Raw genomic sequence first — 19927 nt, 5'->3', positions numbered from 1 at the left:
CTGTTTTATCTGTTTCATGACTCTATGGAACCATATATACATATGGATTCTAGAGAGTAAATATGAACAAAACAAAATATCTGGGAGACTTGAGGCAAACACCAGTATGGTTTTCCTCCCAAGAAAACAAGATAGTGCCGGGCATGGTGGTGCATGCCTGTAATCCCAGACGCAGGAGGCTGAGGCAGGAGAATTGCAAGTTCAAAGCCAGCCTCAGCAACCTGTGAGACCCTGTCTCAAAATGAAAAAATAAAAAGAGCTGCAGATGTGGTTCAGTGGTTAAGAACCTCTGGATTCAATCCCTGATATCAAAATAATAATAATAACAACAACACAAGATGGCACCCACATGGCACCTATGCTTATGTTAAGTATTGAAATGTTGAAACCCAGCAAGAGTTGCTTTTGAAATTCACAGAAGGAAAAAAAAAATGATCCCAATGCATATTTATTAAAACTGCAATTTATAAAACATCTTTTATTTTCAATTTCTCTTTTTCTATAAGAATAGACAGTTCTATATACATGCCAGAATGACCAAATGTCCTACACTTAATGGTTTTGGATGCAAAATTTTTTGGAAATAATTAATTAACATAAAATCCAGTCTTCTGAAGCATATTTAATGACTTCTGAAGTGGTAATTCTATAAAAGTCCAGACAAAAGCACACAAAACAAGGAAATTTTCAAACCACACAAAAATCCCATATATAGATTATGTCATTAGAAGTTCATGTCTTCAAACCTCTGCACACAACCACAGACACATACACGTGCATGCTCACACCAGAATACACAGGGAGGAAAGGGCAGATACAATGCATTGACATATGGAGTTGATATAATGAAGAGTATTCCCTCATACCTGTTTTCTATTACTCCATTTATCATTTCTTTGCCATATGTATATGTTAGGTCTAGGAACTGATCAACACTAAAGGAATTTTATGGAATTTAAAAATAAACTACTACCATGAAAACTTAGGCTATTGGAAAGGATCCATCATGTAATAATGCTGAGCAAAGAAAGAAGAGCCCAAAACTCCACCTACATTTTTAAATATTTATTTTTTAATTTAGTTTAGTTTAGTAATGTGTTCATCTGTGGGTTAATGCATGTGTGCTTCAGGCATCTTGTAAGCAAATAGGGGAGTTTCTTGATATGCAGTAGGATATACTTATTTAGTTAAATAATGTTAGTTCTCATGAGCCATTGTACATCTTGTTTACAACACTTGAACACATGTACCCATTAAGCTGCCAATAGTGTATCCCCTGGGATAGGCCGATTTGGGATAAAGTGTTTCCACATGACTTTCATAGATTTGTGAAAGATTTTTCATAATGCGTATATTATATTTGTAATTCAACAGCAAATCCAGAACAAATGTGTACTGAGGCAATTATTGGTGAAAACTTACTATACTGCCCACATGAGGGAGCCCTAAGGAATCTGTATTCCTGAGCATGCAGACACAACTGTATCTCACAAGTCTCTGTCTGCTTCAGGTTGAATTATCCATGATTTCACTGTACTTCTTTATAAACAATGTGGTATTTGAGCATATTGTTAAAGAAACACGTCTAATTTTTATTTTATTTTATTTTTTAACGGTACTGAGGAGGGAACCAGGGCCTTGCACATGTGCCACAAGTACTCTACCACTGAGCTACACCCCCAGCCCCAAGAAGCATGTCTAATTTTGAAAATATCAAATATGATAGGTCACTTTAAAAAAAAAAAATCTATTTCAAAGAGTGGATAATGAAGCCTGGAAACTATTCTAGCTACAATAAGTATAGAAAACATATTTGAACACTGAAAGTACAAAGGAATTTTAATTTTTTTTTTTAGTATAGGAGATGAGACAAACATTTTAAACATTTTACTCCTGTTGAGATGGAGTCACCATTTATTTTTGGATTTATGACTTCTCAAAATTTGAATAGCTTGCTTGTAGCAGTTATTGTTTTAAATCTCTGAGATGATAAGGCTCTTTGTAGAGTTCAATAAGCAAATTTTAATTTTTTAAAATATATGTGTGGGGCTGGGGTAGTGGTTCAGTGATAGAGTGCTTGCCTAGCATGTGTGAGACACTGGGTTCAATTCTGAGCACCAAATACAAACAAATAAATAAAATAAAAAAGTTCATCAATATTAAAAAATATATATATGTGTGTGGGAATATGGAAATTGTATAATATAATGATGAATACTTTGTTAGAAATTACCTTAAGGATTCATTCAATCGCTTTAAGAGAAATACTTTAATATGTAACCATTTATATGTGTGGGCATGTTCAAAATTTATGTCATCTATGTATGTATGTATGTATCTATCTATCTATCAATCAGTCTTCTGTGATGCTGGGCATTGAACCCAGGACCTCTCACATATTAGGCAAATAGTCTACCACACAGTTATTATAGCTTCAAGTCCCACAATATTATATATCTGTAAGCATGATATTTATTATAGTAATGTTGTAATTAAACTTCACCCTCTTTGTTCATATGTCCATTTAGTTTTTATAATGTCACAGATGTCTCTATGAGCTGTAGTTATCTAATGCCATCTGATTTTTGTTCACTACCTTTCTATTGGCATTACCGCTATGATTAGCAGAGATCCCTTTAACAGAGTTGTTTATGACTGTGCTTTACTTTTTTCAATTTTTGTGTGTGTGTGTGTGTGTGTCTGTGTGTGTGCTTTGCTCTTGATCAGCACCTGTTTATTTTGGGAATCCTTTGCAAGTACCATTCCTTAGTAACTTACCAGAAAATGCTGTTAAGACTGCTCCCTAAGTTACATGTACCTTTGCAATCAACTTATAGGAAGCCATTGGCAGTCATAAAAATGACATGGGAACATGCCTGTATTCCGATCTTAGATGAAACCATGAGACTCGGTTTCCTCTGGCTGGCATTCACCCATAGTTGAGTATCTGTATCACTGCTAATGGGTGCTAGAGAGTGGGAAGTCTTGAGACTCTCTGGACACAAATCTTAAGAATTCCAGAAAAAAAGAAGCTTCTCCCTGAGCATACAGGCCCAATGCTTGGGCCAGAAGATAGAGCAGGACTCCCAGGGAACCTGGGAAGCCAGCCAAGCCAAGAAGCACGGGGACTGGTGCTTAGATTTGCTGTTATCCAAGCTCTTAGGTGTAACCATTTCCTTTTCCCACGAGGTCTGAATCCCTGAGGTTTGTCCCCTGATACTCCAAGACAATTTGTGCCATGAGAAAATGTTGGAGATATATTGCTGAGTGCAGAAAAGCGAAATTGTTGAGATTTAGGTAGGTGGAAATTGAATTCTTGAACTGAAAAGACCCCTGATGAGAGTAGGTTGAAGCCTCAGTTTGACTTTAGATGGAACCAAAAGCAGAATCACAATAGTGTGAGCAGGTTTTTTTTTCAAACTGGGCAAAACAACAAGGCAACCTTATTTCCTGGGGGTTTATCTCTGGGTAGCCTTTTGTTTTTCCCCACACGGGAGGGGCGGGGGAGCGGGCCGACCGAGGTGGCAGGGAGGACAGGGCAGTGTAAAATCCAGTTCCTGGAGCAACACTGACATCATGAGGTCATTCTGGGAAAAGCCCCTAGGCTTTCTCCTTGAGAGGAAAGATCCTCCTTAGTTTGGAAGGATTTGTTGTGTGAATCCTTCCAGGAGGAACAGGGTCTCAGTTCCTTTTCCTGAGGAAAGGTCCCAGTGTAGGTGACAAAGACTGGGGTGCTGTGAGGATGTCCAGACACAGGAAGTCCTGGGGTGGAGTCTTGGGATCCTCCCAGTGTGGGAGGGACTAGAGGAAGCCACCAACAAAGTTCTGGGCCTCGGGATATTTGCATCTTTCCCTGCCCCTTAGATCTTGAGAACGGCTGACACGTGGTCTCCACAAGAGTGGGGCCTTGGCCCTTTTAGGTCGGAGGGTCAGAGAACGGAGGGCAGGACAATAGCTGGTGGCTTAGAGAAAGACTCCATGTGCTTGCCGGAGGTCTCAGGGACACCTAAATGGCTTGGAGCTAGGAGGGCCTTGAAGCGGTGTGGAACAACCCAGCCAGGCCAAGAAGGGTTAGCGCTTCTCCTGGGAGAGCAGAGCACCCACGAGCAGATGGGGACCAAAATCAAGGCAAGAGGAGGAAGAGGAACCAACGTTTTAAAAGCCCTTGGCTGCTGGAGGTGGCATTCATTACCTGTGACCTGGCTTCACTTCTTCATTCTTGGCTGTCCTACCAGGTACATTGTGAAGAAGCATGATTCTTTCTAGAAATGCAAAAAGAGGCAAAAATTTTAAATATGTTAGTATTCCAGCGAATATTTCATAGTATTTTAAAAGTGTTAAAGCTACAGATGGAGGGAGCTTCTTTGAACGCTCCAGGTACCAGGGAATCTGAACATTAATTTTTAAAAGTAGGTATTGTACCTGCAAAGATGCAAGAATGATGGCAACGCCATCTTGATTATTTCTTCTTACCGGGATTGAGGTACCATGTACTGTCCAATGTGCTGTTTCTCAAATATTGAATGCTTTGCCAGCAGCAGGTAAATTTTGATAGATTTCTTGAACTAGAAATCTCGAAGGTGCCTGGGAATGTGGGAATGTAAGTCAGGCGGTAGTGCCCTTGCCTAGTGTGTGCAAGGCCTGGGTTCCATCCCTGGCACACACACACACACACACACACAAATAGAAAAGTAAAGTACAAAAACATTCCTAAGCACTCAGATATCTGTGCCTATGTGCATGTGTCCGAAAGACTTGATGGGAACTGCACCCAGTGTGCATCCAGTTACATTTAAGGAGAAGCAAACATGCATCCTAGTGCATAAATGTGGAAACATTTTGCAGTTACATGTTTATGATCGTGGTCCATGTTACACTTGGTGTGAGTAGGCGTTTCAGTGAAATTCTCAACCAACATATTAATGTCTGCTTGTCTTAACAATTATATTAGCAGATGTTAATGAAGATTTTAGCTTCATGTAAAGAGTGTGAATGCATCCATTTCAAAGTTTTCTTAGGATAGGCCAGGTGGGTGATGGACTTGGAGAAATAGCAGTTTCTTCTTGTTTGAAACGTCCCTTTAAAACTAAAACATCTGCTAAGTTTGGGTCCTTCTTGATCTTGAGGAGATACTTGAGCAGGTAGGGTGACTACTTAATTTTCAAACCAGTATACCTTTCCCAGCTTTATTGGGGTTTGATCAAAAAGGGAAAATTGGATGCATTTCAGGTATACAGCATGTATTGATACATGTTTACATGGTGAAAGGATGACCACAATCAAGCTAATTAATAGATCCAGCCCCTCATAAATACCTTTTTGTGCACATGTGGTGAGAACCCTTGAAATCTTATTTTCAAGAGAAATGCCAATCTGAACCTTCATTTATTGAATTCTGTTTGCTCTCCAGTTTACACAGAAAAAGATAAAAATTTGGTATACGTTCTGAAAAGTAGATAAAAAAAGGAACCCTAGTTTTCTGAGACAGAATACATAGTGCCTGTTTAATTATATATATATATATATATATATATATATATATATATATAATTTTGTGTACATGTATTTTAGATATTTTATGTCTAAGTATACAAATCTCACCATAGCAATGATTAGGTAAGGCAGGACTGAAAATCGCTGAGTCACAGTATTACAAGTATTTTATGTCCTATATATAAATTTTGAACAATTAGATGAGAACCTAATGTTCTTTCATGAATGGGTCAACCAAGAAAGTCTTTGGAAATATTGTATTGTCTAAAATCCAGCTCTTGCAAACTTTTCAGAATAATTTCAGTCTACCTGGAATCAGAAATGAAAATTTGAGTTTTAAGAAATGATGCATATATAAATCCAATTTAATTGTAAATTTAGTGCAGTGTGTCACTATAAATAAGAATGGGAGTAAATATGGAAAGCCTTATTTATTGATGATTAGCACTTTTACTCTTGATCAGCATTTGGTGATTTTTCTAAATTCTATGCAAGCAGTATATCTTGCTTATGCTAAAACACGAAGACTGACCCCCCAGGATTAAATGAGTGGGACATGCATACACAATAATGTCATTAAGGGTCACATAATGACTTACATGAAGGGAATGTGCTTGTATTGCGATGCTAAGTGATGAAACCGTGGGGAAAACTCATCAGCTTCTTGACCAGAATTTATACGAGTTCAAGAGTATGCCTCAGTCTGAGAGATTCATACTGTGGAATTTGGATATGAGAACCCACTGGCCCCTTCTCTTAAGGTGCTACAACTTCCATTTGAACACACAAAGCCAAAGGCTCAGGTCAGCAAATGGAGGCCTCCCAGAGAAAATGGCCATGAGACAAGTCACCTGACCTGGGCCCCAGAATTTTAATTCTCTAGGCCCTTATTTGCATCTGTTTTCTCACTTTCGTACCCCGGACCTCTGATAATTGCTCACGGAAGGAAATAACTTGAGGAAATGTTGGGAATCCAGGCTGAAGAAAGAAGAGCAGATCTGCAAAGGCTTGGTAGAGTGCAAATGGAATTCCTGAAAGACAAAGAGCAGTTGATGCTCTGGGGGGTATAGGCCTCAGGTGGATTTCAGAGTGAGACCAGAAGCAGAATTTCCCCAAACAAGGCAAGCTCCCTAGGCAGCTTCCTTTCTGGCTCTTTTGTCTTTGGGTGGCTGGCTTTTTTTTTTTTTTTTAAGTCAAGTGGGTGGGAGTACAGGGGCCTGGGAAGCAGGTCTAAGCAGCTTTCCCAAGGCAGTACTGCCACCAAGAGGAAGTAGTTTGACAGAACCCCAAATTGTGAGGGAACTCCATGAGGCCCAGCAGTTGAAAAAGGTTGGGCCTTTTGTGAAAGTGAGTGGACCTTAGTCCTGAGTAGACCTCCTTGACTTCAGATCAGGAGCTCTGGACAAAGGCGGGAAGCCAGGGAATGGGACAATCTCCCCAGTGAAGGCAAGCCTAGAGTAAATCACTCAGATCCTATTTTTTTTTTTTTTTTTTTTTTGCGGGGGAGGAGTCTGGGCATTCTTCTTTTTCTAAGGGACAGAAATGGGTTATTTAGCTGTCGGCCTTCTCCTAAGGAAGATGACATCCTTGAGGTTTGGGACATAACCGTTCATTCCATGATAGCAAGTATTGTTCTCTGTGCCTGCGACTTAGTGAACACACAGCAACACTCCACAGGAAGTAGAAAGTTGGCACCAAAGAGGACCACTGAGGCTTCTTTGCGAGAGTGGCAAGGGAGAGTGGCAGAATGTCCATTGTCCAGGTTCTGCTATAGCACGTAGTTTTGTTTGTTTTATTATTGTTATTTTAGTTGTACACGGACACAATACCTGTATTTTATTTATTTGTATGTGGTGCTGAGGATCCAACCCAGGGCTTCACATGAACTAGACAAGGCGCTCTACTGCTAAGCTATAGCTCCAGGCCCTAACACTTGGTTTTCTTAAGCCTCTGGAAAGATTGAAATCCTACTCCAAGTCCTCATAAAGGGAGTTAGTTGTTCACAACTCGACTTAGGGATGAAAAAACAAAATTGGAACTTCAGGATCAAACCGTTCCACTTGGTGAATATGAGGAAAACGGAAATCTTAAAAAGCCTCTTTTGGGTTGGGGATATAGCTCAGTTGGTGGAGCGCTTTCATAGGATGCACAAGGCCCTGGGTTCAATCCCCAGCACCACAGATAAATAAATAAATAAAAAGCCTATCATTCTCTTCTTATTACATACATGAATAATTGAAGTTCAACACACACAAACATGGATTCAAAAAAGGGAATGAGATACCTTCAAGCCAAGCAGCTAACTTTGTAAGTTTTTAGAGTGCTTCCAATAGTTTGCTTTATTAAGCTTCTTGACTGAAGACGATCATTTGACTGCTATATATTTGCTCCATTTGTGCATTTTTTTCAAGATAAGTGTTAGTCTTAGGATTTGAGCAACCATAAAGGAATACTATAAGATTTACCCACAAGAAAACTGTCAGGTTTCCCATGAATATTCAATGTTATTGGAAAGTGCTTATCATCCAGTGTTCAGTCAAGAATTCATGGTACCATTAAGGAGACATAATGAATTAAATATTATAATTTACCTCTTAAACAAACAAACAAACAAAAAAAAAGAATTTGCTCAGCATGGTGATGCATGCCTGTAATCCCAGAAACTTGGGAGACTGAGGCAGGAGGATCACAAGTTCAAGGCCAGCCTCAGCAATTGAGCGAGTCCCCAAGCAACTTAGCGAGACCTTGTCTTAAAATAAAAAATAAGGGGCTGGGGTTGTAGCTCAGTGTCAGTGGTTGCTTAGCATGCGTGAGGCACTAGTTTGATCCCCAGCACTGCATTAAAAAACAAATTAATAAACAACTAAAAAAATTTTTAAATTTTTTTATATTTTATTTTTTAGTTGTAGTTGGACACAATACCTTTATGATTTTTTAAATTTATTTCTATGTGGTGTTGAGAATCGAACCCAGGGTGTTGCACTTGCTAGGTGAGGGCTCTACTGCTGAGCCACAACCCTAGCCTCTAAAAAACATTTTAAAAAAATAAAAGGGGCTGGGGATGTGGCTCAGTGGTTAAATGCCTTTGAGTTCAATCCCAGAACCAAAAAAACAAACAGCCCCAGGACACCAAACTCCATGTATATTATAACCAGTATTGATGGATTTGAAAAAATGGAAATGTTTAGTATATGTGTGCATGTGTGTTTAGCACTGAGATGTAGGCTAAATCTACTTAATTAAATATCAGATCTTTATTCACTTTAAAATTTTTTTTCGTTGTAGTTGGACACAATACCTTCATTTTTAAATTTATTTTTATGTGGTGCTGGGGACCGAACCCAGCGCCTAGCACGTGCTAGGGAGCGCTCTACCACTGAGCCACAACCCCCAGCCCTCTTTATTCACTTTTACAATATTTAAACAAACACACTCATCAAGCTGCTAATAGTAGTTCCCTTCGGGAAAGCGGGAGTTGGGATCAAGCGTTTCCGTTTGTCCTTGATAAGCTGTGTATTTAAGAAGGCATCAACATTTTTGTAATCTGAGGACCAGTAAAAAACAAATGTGTGCAGTGCAGAGTCATTGGTACTAAGTTTCAACTTGTTGGCCATTTGAGATTTTGAATATTTGTGTCTCTAACTGAGCAGGGAAAACAGGAGAAATCAAGACATTCTAGATTTACAAGTCCTTGTCTCCTCCAGTGGGCCTTACTTGTGACCGACCTCTCTGTACTTCCCTTTACATGGCTAATGTGGCTGGTTATTTTGTAAGCAGGGATGCTTATTCTAAGAAATGCAAAAGCTAAGAAGCAAAATTAAAATTATTACATATTCTGAAGAATAGTTGATGATATTTGCAAAGACCTCAAACTATAATAACTCAGGAAAGCTTATCTGAACACTTGAGATGAAAGGTAACCAGGATTTTAGGTTAAAAAACGTATATTTGGAGCCGGGCGTGATGGCGCACGCCTGTAATCCTGGGGGCTCCAGGGGCAGAGGCAGGAGGATCACAAGTTCAAAGCCAGCCTCAGCAATTTAGTGAGGCCCTAAGAAACTCAGTGAGACCCTATCTCAAAATTAAATATTCAAAAGGCCGGGATGTGGCTCACCAGTTAAGCACCCCTGGATTGAATCCCCAGAACCAAAAAAAAAAAAAAAAAAAGGAATTCAGTTTACTTTGTATTGCTCTTATACCTAGACAGTTTTGATACATTGTCTTATATGTATCTATAGTTATACAGGACATTTTATTCTATGATTTTTGTTCTGGGGCAATTGACCACGGAGTTACATCCCCAGTTCTTTTTATTTTTCTGCTTTGAGGCAGGGTCTTGCTAAGTTGATGAGCCTGGTCTCCAACCTGTGATCCTCCTGCCTCAGCTTCCCAAGTCGCTGGGATAACAGGCATGCTTCACCACACCTGGCTATATGTGGTATTTTAATTTTTTTAATAATCCTAATGCTTCAATTCCATGTTTTTTTTCTTCATTGCCTGCAGGAATCTATGCAGTAGAATTGTGATTGAGTAAACATCTATTTTTACAGCTGAGAAAGGAATTCTTTTGCTATTTCCTCACTGACCATTACACTTAGGCGTAGGTTTCTTAGGTGCCTGAAGTACACTGAGTGTGTACATGCCCTAATTGTTCCTTTTCGTGTGTTCAAGCCCTTGAAATGTGAATTTTCAGCTCCTTCCATCAGAAGATTGAGTCTGAGCCTGGTGTGGTGGCACTTGTAATCCAAGTGACTCAGGAGGCTGAGGCAGGAGGATCATAGGTTGGAAGCCAGCCTCAGCGATTTAGCAAGACCCTAAAGAGAAAATGTCTCAAAATAGAAAACGTAAACAGGACTGGGTATGTAGTCAGTGATAGAGTGCCTCTGAGTTCAACCCTGCATATTGAAGAAAAAGAAATGTGGAGTCTGCCAATGGTGAGCCGATTGTCAGTGTAGGCCTCGGGGTCTTGTGTACTTCCATTTCTGCCTTGCAGACTTGCTATCAGGGTATAAATACACTCAGGCGAGGCTCCTTGAGGATGAGATGCATGGGGAGGAGAAACTAGCAGCCTCCTCAGCGAATTTACCCCTAAACATGGAAGAGACAGGATTTGTCGAGCCTCCAACATGGCCCAAAGCCCATGACAGACGCTGGAGAGTCCTTGCAAGACCTGGAAAACAACAGCATACTTGCAGATTGGTGAGTGATAACTAAAGTTCTTCTTTTAAACCAAGTTACCAACTAGTTGTCGAGTGGAGTTGAAAAGTAGTTTTCCACACGGCATGACAAATTGATAACAATAATCTGATTATGGAAATTCCTTTATTTTCATGGCTTCATTAAAACTTATACTGTGAATGCTCTTGTGTTTTGTTTTGTTTTGTGCCAGGAGGAGCACGCAACCACTGAGCCACATCCCCAGCCGTATTTTGTATTTTATTCAAAGACAGGGTCTCACTGAGTTGCTAAGCACCTCGCCATTACTGAGGCTAGCTTTGAACTCACCATCCTCCTTCCTGTCTGGGCCTCCCAAGCTGCTGGGATTACAGGCATGCGCCACCGCACCTGGCTGCTATTCAGATTTACCAAATATGTTTTTGGTTTTCTGGAACCTATTGAGATGACCATATACTTGTCTCCTTTTCTTGGAAAATCAGGGAGTGACAAGTATTCCTTTTACAGGTTATCCTCCCTTGTGCTCATGAGGTGAATACAACCTGGTCATTTTATTTTCTTTTACATAATTCTGAATTCATTTTACTGAGATACTAGAATTTTTATGCTTATATTCATGAGTGGGTCTCTAATTTTATTTGTACTCACACTCTTTTTTTTTTTAGGGGGGAGGGTACCGTGGGTTGAACCCCCAGGGTTGATGAACCACTGAGCCACATCCCTAGACCTTTTTATTTTTTATTTTGAGAGGGTCTCACTAAGTTGCTCAAGCTGGCCTCAAACTTGCTGTCCTACTGCCTCAGCCTACCAAATCACTGGAATTACAGGCAAGTTGATGGGATCACAGGTATGTGCCATCATGCCCGGCTGTTTTGTTTTTAGTTTTGTTGTTGTTGTTGTTGTTGTTGTTATTTTTTTTTAAAGAGAGAGAGAGAGAGAGAGAATTTTTTAATATTTATTTTTTAGTTTTCGGTGGACACATCTTTATTTTACTTGTATGTGGTGCTGAGGATCAAACCCAGCGCCCCGTGCATGCCAGGTGACCGCGCTACCGCTTGAGCCACATCCCCAGCCCCTGTTGTTTTTATTTATTTATTTATTTATTTATTTTGTAATAGGGATTGGACCCAGGAGCACATCCTCAGCCCTTTTTATATTTTATTTTGAGATGAGATCTGGCTAAGTTCCTTTGGGCCCCACTAAGTGGCTAAGGCTGGCTTTGAACTCGTGATCCTCCTGCCTCAGCCTCGAGAGCTGCTGGGATTACAAGCATTTGCCAATGCACCCAGCCCCCATAGACTTTTTCACTTGGTAGTTTGTTTCTCTCATGCAAATTCTTTGATATATGAAAGGAGAGTATTTCATCTTTTATATTTTGTTTTCAGTAGAAGGAGATGAAGTCGTGGTCCAATGTTAAAGTCAACCATAAACAAAAATGAATCAGATCTGAAACTTTTACCTGTTTAAAAACATGTTTTACGGAGGCTGGGGCTGTAGCTCAGTGGCAGAGCGCTTGTCTAGCATGTGTGGCACTGGGTTCCATCCTCAGCACCACATATAAATAAACAAATAAAATAAGGGCATTCTGTCCATCTACAACTACAAAAATTTTTTTTAAAAAAACGTGTTCTTAATACCTGTTAAGTAATATTTGTCATTTGTTTCAATGATTTGTTGTTTTCTGAAAAAGCTACAAAGAATAATAACATTGCTTTGCAGATGAGAAGAAATATAAACTAAAATGAAATCAAATCTTTAAAAATAGAGGGCACAAAACTAATAATATGAGAAACTTCCTGTGTTCCAATGTAAAAAGATGAATTATGGGACAAACTCTGAACACACTTGATTTGGGATTTATTCGTATTTGAAAACATACTGTTCAGGGCTGGGAGTGTGGTTCAGGGGTGGAGCACTTGCCTAGCACGTGTGAAGCACTGGGTTCTATCTTCAGCACCACATACAATTTCATGAATAAAATAAGGGTACTGTGTCCATCTACAACCAAATATATATCATGGTATTCAGTGTGAGGGACTGTATGTCACACAGAGATGAGAGATATCAAAACGTTCCTCCTAGGGACCCAAACCAGCAGTTGCCTCCCAATTGACATAGACCTAGTGTAACCCAATGAATGGAGAAGGACTCCTTGAGAGCCTGAATACTGGTCATTTCCTCGACCAAACTTTGCAGATTCCTCTGAGCTTGCTCTTTGAGGAGACTTATGTTAGGGCCCTTTCTTGGGTCTGCCTAGCCCAGTTGTGACTAGAATCTTATTAAGTCACTTTAGCAAGGCTCCTCCTACCCTTGACGTCACCTCCTAGTGATTTGTCTCCATCACTGTGCTCCTTGGCTATAAATAGGTCTTCCTGTGTTCAAAGTTAATCCTGTCTTTTTCTTTCTCCCATTGTTATTATTATCAGTATTCTGGGGATTGAACTCAGGGCCTGCCTCATGCTGGGCAGGTGCTCTAGCAACATTCCCAGCCCAATGCTCTTTTCTTAAGAAAAAAATATGGCCTCTCATTACGTATATAAAGAATAACATGAGAACAAGATGTTCTAAGGCTTGTACATTCTCTATAAAGGAGTTCCACTTAGTTCACGTGTAGTATGGCATCACCGAAGAGAAGGAAGAAGCCTAGCATAGTTATTCCTGAAGCAGAAAGCCAGTTTACTGCATTCAATACTGATTTCCCTACCATTTTTCTGTAGAAATACTGATTTGCTGTCGGAAATGTCCAGTGTTTAGCTGTAAGTGATTAAAAGGGGGCAGAGCGTGGAGTTTGGTACTTTTTTCCAGGTGAATTCTTCCTATTTCCTGGCTTCTCCTTCCACAAATCTATGACTATGTATCCTCCTAGGCGCAGTCACGTGACTTCTCCCTACTGATCTGGGCAAATGCAATGGGTTGTTGTGGGGAACAGAGGGAGGCAGCTAATCCCATGCCACCGGGCCTATCTACAAGCTTTTGATATTTGAACCTTTGGGCTGGGGATGTTGCTCGGTGGTAGAGAATGCGTTTAGCATGCCTGAGACCCTGGGTTCAAGAAGGAAGGAAAGAAAGAAGGAAGGGAGGGAGAAATAGGGAGGAAGGAAAGAAAAAAATCCAATACTCTTGAATAAAATCTTCCTTGCCATGTTCGCAAGCAAATGGATAATTTTATCCATTGGCAATGGTAAGCCAAGTAAAGAAACATGATGCCTGATGCCTACAAATACCTTAATCCTGCCCCTGATCTTTCACAAGTTCCTTTTTTTGGTCTGAGAATGGAGATTTGGCTTCAAAAGCACACAACTTGATTATATAAGGGTACTTGGGTACCCTTGAGATGTAAAATCGAGTAAACGACACAACTGCAGGACCACCAAGAGTAAAAGTTGCTGAGAAAACGAGATTCCGGATGACGGTGGTGGTTGGGCCACAGTTTGGTTTCCAACAGAAATCAAAAGCACCGTGAGCTTCATTAACTGAACTGTGCACAATATTGGGCTGCCATGTTTCTTTGGGCCTTTTTTCTCTGGGTGGAGTTTTGTGAGACAGGAAGGGTGGCAGAAGAGTGCCTTGTCAGGGCTTGTTGGACTATTTAGAGCACTACTGCCATCACCTGCAAGTAGTTTCAGAATACTCGTGTCATTATAGTTTCCTAAAGTGAGGCCTGCTCGTTGGGAAAGATCCTGCCTGTCGAGAGACCTGACCCTGGGCTCCAAGGTGGGCCTCTGTGCCTTCTCTGGAGGCCCCAAGGGAGACCTGGACCCTGGCACTCACTTAGCATAGAATCTGGAGAGTCATGGGGCCTGGCGTGAATCAGCAGCAGCCTGGAGATGTTGTCACAGGACAACGTGGGGAGGAGCCTCAGCTCCTTTTGACAGTGTGGAATCTTAATCTCAAGCGTCACAAGAAAAGACCTGTCTTAAACTCATTATGCATTAGCTACGAGTCCACCACAGGAGAAATGCAGTGGCGTCTGGTATGCTTATTGTGTGCCAAAGACCACCCTAAATTCTGGAGCCCAGTCCACCTTTGGCTAGCTGAAGATATTCACAGGTCCAAATGGGGTTACCAAGACTTGAGGCTGATCTCCCTGTGACATGTCACCCTGTTGATCTCCAGGGTTGATTGAGCTGATCCGGCTGGCTAGGGGGAGACCGACCCACTTCATCCTTCACTGCTCCGTGTGCATCTTTCCTGAACCTCACTACATTCAAAAGAATCATCTTCCACATCGACGAGAACCATACTTTGGTGAAGGTTATACAAGTAGCTGTGCTCCCCTGCTAGAAGCTTCAAACAAACTCTCAAAACACGGATGCCAAGTGGAGAGGGAGGGAGAAGGAAGAATTCTCCATGTCCAGAAGGAGGAGGTAGGTACACTGGTGTAGCTGATTTCTCAGGCCTAGAGAAAACGGTTGGTGGAGTTTGTTCTTATCTCCCACCTCACAAGAAACAGGCCCATGAGGGCTCTTGGTCACCAGTCAGATAGGAAAAGGAGAAGGATGCTGAGTAGTAGAATAGGATTTGTGAACCCAAGCCTCAAGGGCTTTAAATTCCTCTGGAAAAGATCAGGGACAAAGAGTTCCATGCACTCCCCTTATGACTTCATCTGAGATAGGTCTTTGCTTTCAGCAAATTTTGTTTGATCTGAGTTCTGCCAAGCACAGCAAATGCTGCTGAATGTCCATTAGGAAAAGACTGTTATACTCTGCCAGAAGCTACGAGGGATCCTCGCACCATAGCATAGTGACCTCACGTAAGGGCCTGCTGGGTTGCGTTCCAAAAGGAAGAAAACCGAGAGGAATGCACCATAGGGCCTGCATTTATCTTTGAGTGGGTTCTTTGGGTGCGGTGTACATGGCTTCCTATGACTTTTTGTGAACTTGAGTTCCTCCTGCCTTAGCCTCCCACAGTGCTGAGATTACAAGTGTGCTCCACTGAGCCCTACCTCTACTGCCTTACCATGGTGTGAACGTTGGCAATATCTTGAAAGGAACCGGAAGAAGTGAGAGGCCAGTAGTAGTCCAGCGGCTACCAGCAGATTGTGACCCACTGTCATATGGCAGGCAGAGGTCTCTACCTGGTGTGGGTAGGTTTGCAGGAATCTCCCCAGGGTGAAATGCAGGTCCTGGTGGGCACTTCTCTGTTGTTTGCGCCTCTTGGTGCAAGAGTTAGCAGGCGTCCACTTGGTCTCGCTGTGCTAGGAGCCATGCGTCCCATGTTGTGGCACTGCCACAATGTCAATAATAAGCCAGTCCTTGTGGCGTGTTGCACGAACAGGTGTGCTTTTGAAGGTCTCAGGCATGCCTAAATGTCTCATTACCTGTAACTGAGACACCTGGAGAGAAGTCGAATTACCTGTCTGGGACAGGAATCACTGACTCTTCTTCTAAGGGAGCATTTGCTTAAAAGCATGGAGCCTGAGCGGCGCACACCTGGAATCCCGCAGCTCAGGGGCTGAGGCAAGAGAATCCCAAGTTCAAAGCCAGTCTCAGCAATTTATCAAGACCCTGACTAAAAATAAAATATAAAAAGAGTTGAGGATATGACTCCGTGGTTGATCCCCGCAGGGTTCGTTCGGTCCCAGGTACCAAATAAAAATAAAAACAGGTGGAGAAGGAATTCAATTATTATTGTCAATTTCAAAAAAATGCAAATTAGACACTAGTGGATAGTGCAGACAATTGAATATGATCATGAATTTTTTAAAGTTATTGCCTACCACGGTGACATTGCTCTGCCATTACTTCATTTGATAGAGGCTGTTGCATAATGTGGATTGTGAAGAAGCAAAGATTGTGTCTTGAAATGAAAAAAAGAGCGGATATATGTCAGTGGTACAAGGTGATACTGAAGACTTTGTATAAAGTTAAAATATATAAAATTATATCTAAACAGAAATTGAATGTTAGTTGTGTGTGGGTACATCCGTTTATATAAACACACAATTTTTAAAGCTTTCTATTTGTGATCGTGGTCTGTGTGAGAGTATGTCTGAAGGTGATGTTTTTGATCGACCTATTTTATCCTTAGTTTTCTGTTCTTTTTCTTTTCTGGTGGGACCAAGGATGATTGAACCCGGGGACCCTTAACCACTGAGCCACCCCCAGGCCTTTTAATTTTTGTTTATTTTGAGACAGGGTCTTGTGAAGAAGTTCCTGAGGCTGGCTGTGAACTTGGGATCCTCCTGCCTCAGCCCTGGGAGCTGCTGGGATTACAGGTCTGTGTTACTTGCCCAGTTTCTGTCTTTCATCCTTTTATTTCTATTTCAATAAGCACACTTGAATGAAAGTCTTGAATGTGAAAGGTGTGAATACAGATACCTTGATGTCCTCTCAGAGCACACATCTGCATGACTGGATTCCAGAGATGGCTACTTTGAGCATTTGTTGAATTTTGCTTTCTTCATGGATTTTAAAGATAAAATTATAAGACAAAAATTTAGGATAAAAACACGAGAATCATGTAAAGCTACTGAATGTCTCTAGAATAAAAACGTGTAACATAAAGATATAGGTAAATTTACATACTATGCATGGAATTTAGTCATGTATCTAATCTATAGATAATTAGATTTTTATGGGTGAAAATAGTTAAGATATTTGGTGATGGACAGGCCGCATGATGTAACTCAAAGGTTTAAGAAAATCTGTACAGTTCAACTACTGAAATTATTTTATGGCGATAACAAAAATGGCTCAGGAATGGGAAGAAAAATATGGGGTTGGAAACACAGTGTGAATTCAGTTTAAGATCAAATTTATTGTGCTACTTAAATATCTACATACAAGTTCGTGACAATGTATTAAAAGAATGGCAATAATATTCAAAGTGGTATAGGCATTGAACCAAAAGTGTGAAGACACTGCTTTTCTCTAGATCTGCATATGGCTAATTTCTGAGTCCTTTGGAAGCTCCATATATTAGTTATCCAAGAGAAAACATATGACTAATCCCTAAGTGAAAACCGGCAGTACACCTACAGCACAGCCATAGGAAACAGTCATTGGAAATTCAACGATAAGGGAACATGCTCGTGCTCCTAGGTCAGATGACAAAGCCATGAGAGAATATAGTTTTTTTTGTTTTTTTTTAAGGTGTTCATGGGATGAGAGCCAGGACTGTGCCCATTAGTTCTTAAAAAAAAAAAAAAAAAAAATCGACAAATACAGTTGAAGGAAAAGAAAAAAAAAAAACTGTTTACAAATAAGATGATTCTGTAACCCATGTGATAAAATATTATGTATAAGAACACATAGAACACATAAAGATACACACCTCATAGAGTCAAGACTAGTAGTAGAAGCATATTTCATGCCATGGACACATGTCATGTTCTCATCTTTAATGAGGAGGAAAAGGGAAATGGATGCTAAAGGGAGTTTAAGCATCATGGCCTCCTTGGCAACCTCCTGAGAAATTATTGCCTCTGATTCAGTTCAGAGGATGTGAAACCAAAGGAATGCTGGAATCCCCGCTGGCCTTGGAGCATGGCCAGGTCACTGACCACCTGGGTTGGTGACCAGTTGGCCACAGAAGCTCCCCTCCAGCTTCAGCAGCCTGCTCACTTGTCTGCTTTCATCCCAGGGATTTCTCGTCTGATGCTGTGTCATCTCCAGGGGCAGGAACACTGAGTATAGAAAGCCACACCTGAATGGACGAGATCCTGTGGAAAATGAAGTTCCACCAGGACAAGAGTCCCGAGGAAAGAAGAGGAGATCCAGGCCCCAGTGTGGTTTCTGATGAAACCTGAAAGTGTTACCACTATTTACCGGTGCCAAGACCTTGCTTCCCCAAATGCTGAAGTATAACACCAGAGAAGCAAGCCTAGGCGAGTTTAGAGTGGAAAGTAGAAGCTTTATTAAAGGACAGCAGAGGTTTCTTTTCTTTATAGGTTTCTTCTCCCCAGAGGCAAAAAGGGACCCAAAAGGCAAATCCCTGGTAGAGCAAGGTCTTCCCTTTTTTTTTTTTTTTAATAGCTAAGGTCTTCTTTCAGCTTTCCTACACTTATGTCCTTTGTTTCCCTTTATCTTTCAGTGATAGAATGCAGATGGGAAGCCCCAAAAGGTGGTAGATATAGGTGGGCTGAGAGGTAATCTGGGCAGGAAGGGCCTTGGGCATCTCTAGATTACCACTTCCTTGTTTGCTGCCAGCTGATTCATGAACATTTCCATAGGATGAGCTCTGGGCCTTGGGGACATTAACATTTCACTTTCCCCAAGTGCTGCTCTGGTTTCCTGGACTCCATTCTCTATAAAGGCCTCCATTTTATTTATCTTACTCTATATTACAGCTGACTTACCTAACTACACTAATTACCTATCTGTAAATCTAGCTTCAAAAGCAATCTCAAGTTGGAGGCCAGTCTGACCCATATGCAAAATCCCCTCTCAAAATAAGAAATGAAAAAGTTTTTGAAAATCTCAATTCCAGTTCCAGCACACACAAAAAGCCTCCTAAACAGCTTGTTCCAACGTAGAGGGCAAAAGGCAAGAGAGCCAAGTTTCCTAAGCCCTTGTCTCTGGGAGGCGTTTTTTCAGACAGGAAGGGCGGGAGAAGAGCGCTCAGGAAGAGGGCTGGTGGCCATGTCTGCAGCTCTACTGCCATCGTGCGGAAACAGTTTCAGGACACCCAGCTCCATTCAAGCCTCCTTCCCAGGAGGCCTAGTTCTTGGTCAGATCCGGCAGGCAGGCAGGGAGTTGGAAGATCCTTGGGCTCCGATCTGGGCCTCCTTGCCTTCTCCTAGGGCCCTGAGGGAGACCTGGGCAGTGGCGCTCCCTCAGCATAGAACCTGCAGAGCAAGGGGCCAGATTTGACCCATAGCAGCCAGGAGGTGTTTCCCACAGGAAGTTGTGGGGCGGGGCGTCAATGTTAAGCTGGGTGGACTGGGCCTGAGGGACACAGTGAAAGGATAATGTAGGTTCTTCTGGATGCTTCTTTCTTTCTCTCTCTCTTTTTTTTTTTTTTTTATGATTTATTTTATAGTAGAATGCATTTGGACATATAGTACACAAATATATGTACTTCTCCTTCCTGTGGCTGTACATGGTTCAGAGTGAATCCACTAGTCCGTTCATTCGTGGATACTTATTTCCTTGAGCAAGAGATGGCACTCCCTTTTGTGAAGTCACCTTGCTGTTATGCTTGAGTCCCTTGTCCCCCAGGACAGGAACAAAAAGGAGAGGCCAGTTGTAGGTGGCACAGGGCAGCATCAGATGTGTCTCCAGTAAGTCACGTGCGGACCCAATTGTATGGTGGCCAT

At 41.3% G+C, this 19927-nt stretch overlaps 1 long non-coding RNA gene across 5 annotated transcripts in view; it reads left to right on the top strand.

The window, feature by feature from the left end:
- Positions 1-3840: 3840 nt before the first annotated feature.
- LOC124109403 (uncharacterized) overlaps positions 3841-19927 on the top strand; it is a 61175-nt gene continuing 45088 nt past the window's right edge. For 3 of the 5 annotated variants that reach the window (XR_009224467.1, XR_009224499.1, XR_009224484.1), the window contains exons 1-3: positions 3841-4235; positions 14785-15035; positions 16806-16885. This is a non-coding gene — a long non-coding RNA (uncharacterized LOC124109403). Of the gene's footprint in view, positions 4236-14784; positions 15036-16801; positions 16886-19927 lie in introns of all 5 variants that reach the window. The other 2 variants (XR_009224486.1, XR_009224477.1) reach the window with 2 other exon arrangements.

This window comes from Marmota monax, unplaced genomic scaffold (assembly GCF_021218885.2).
Source record: "Marmota monax isolate L192 unplaced genomic scaffold, Marmota_monax_Labrador192_F-V1.1 WCK01_AAM20220418_F8-fsc00054, whole genome shotgun sequence".
In the NCBI taxonomy this organism is placed as follows: domain Eukaryota; kingdom Metazoa; phylum Chordata; class Mammalia; order Rodentia; family Sciuridae; genus Marmota; species Marmota monax.
Note: the sequence above shows the minus strand (reverse complement) of the source record. Positions and strands in the feature narration are given on the sequence as shown.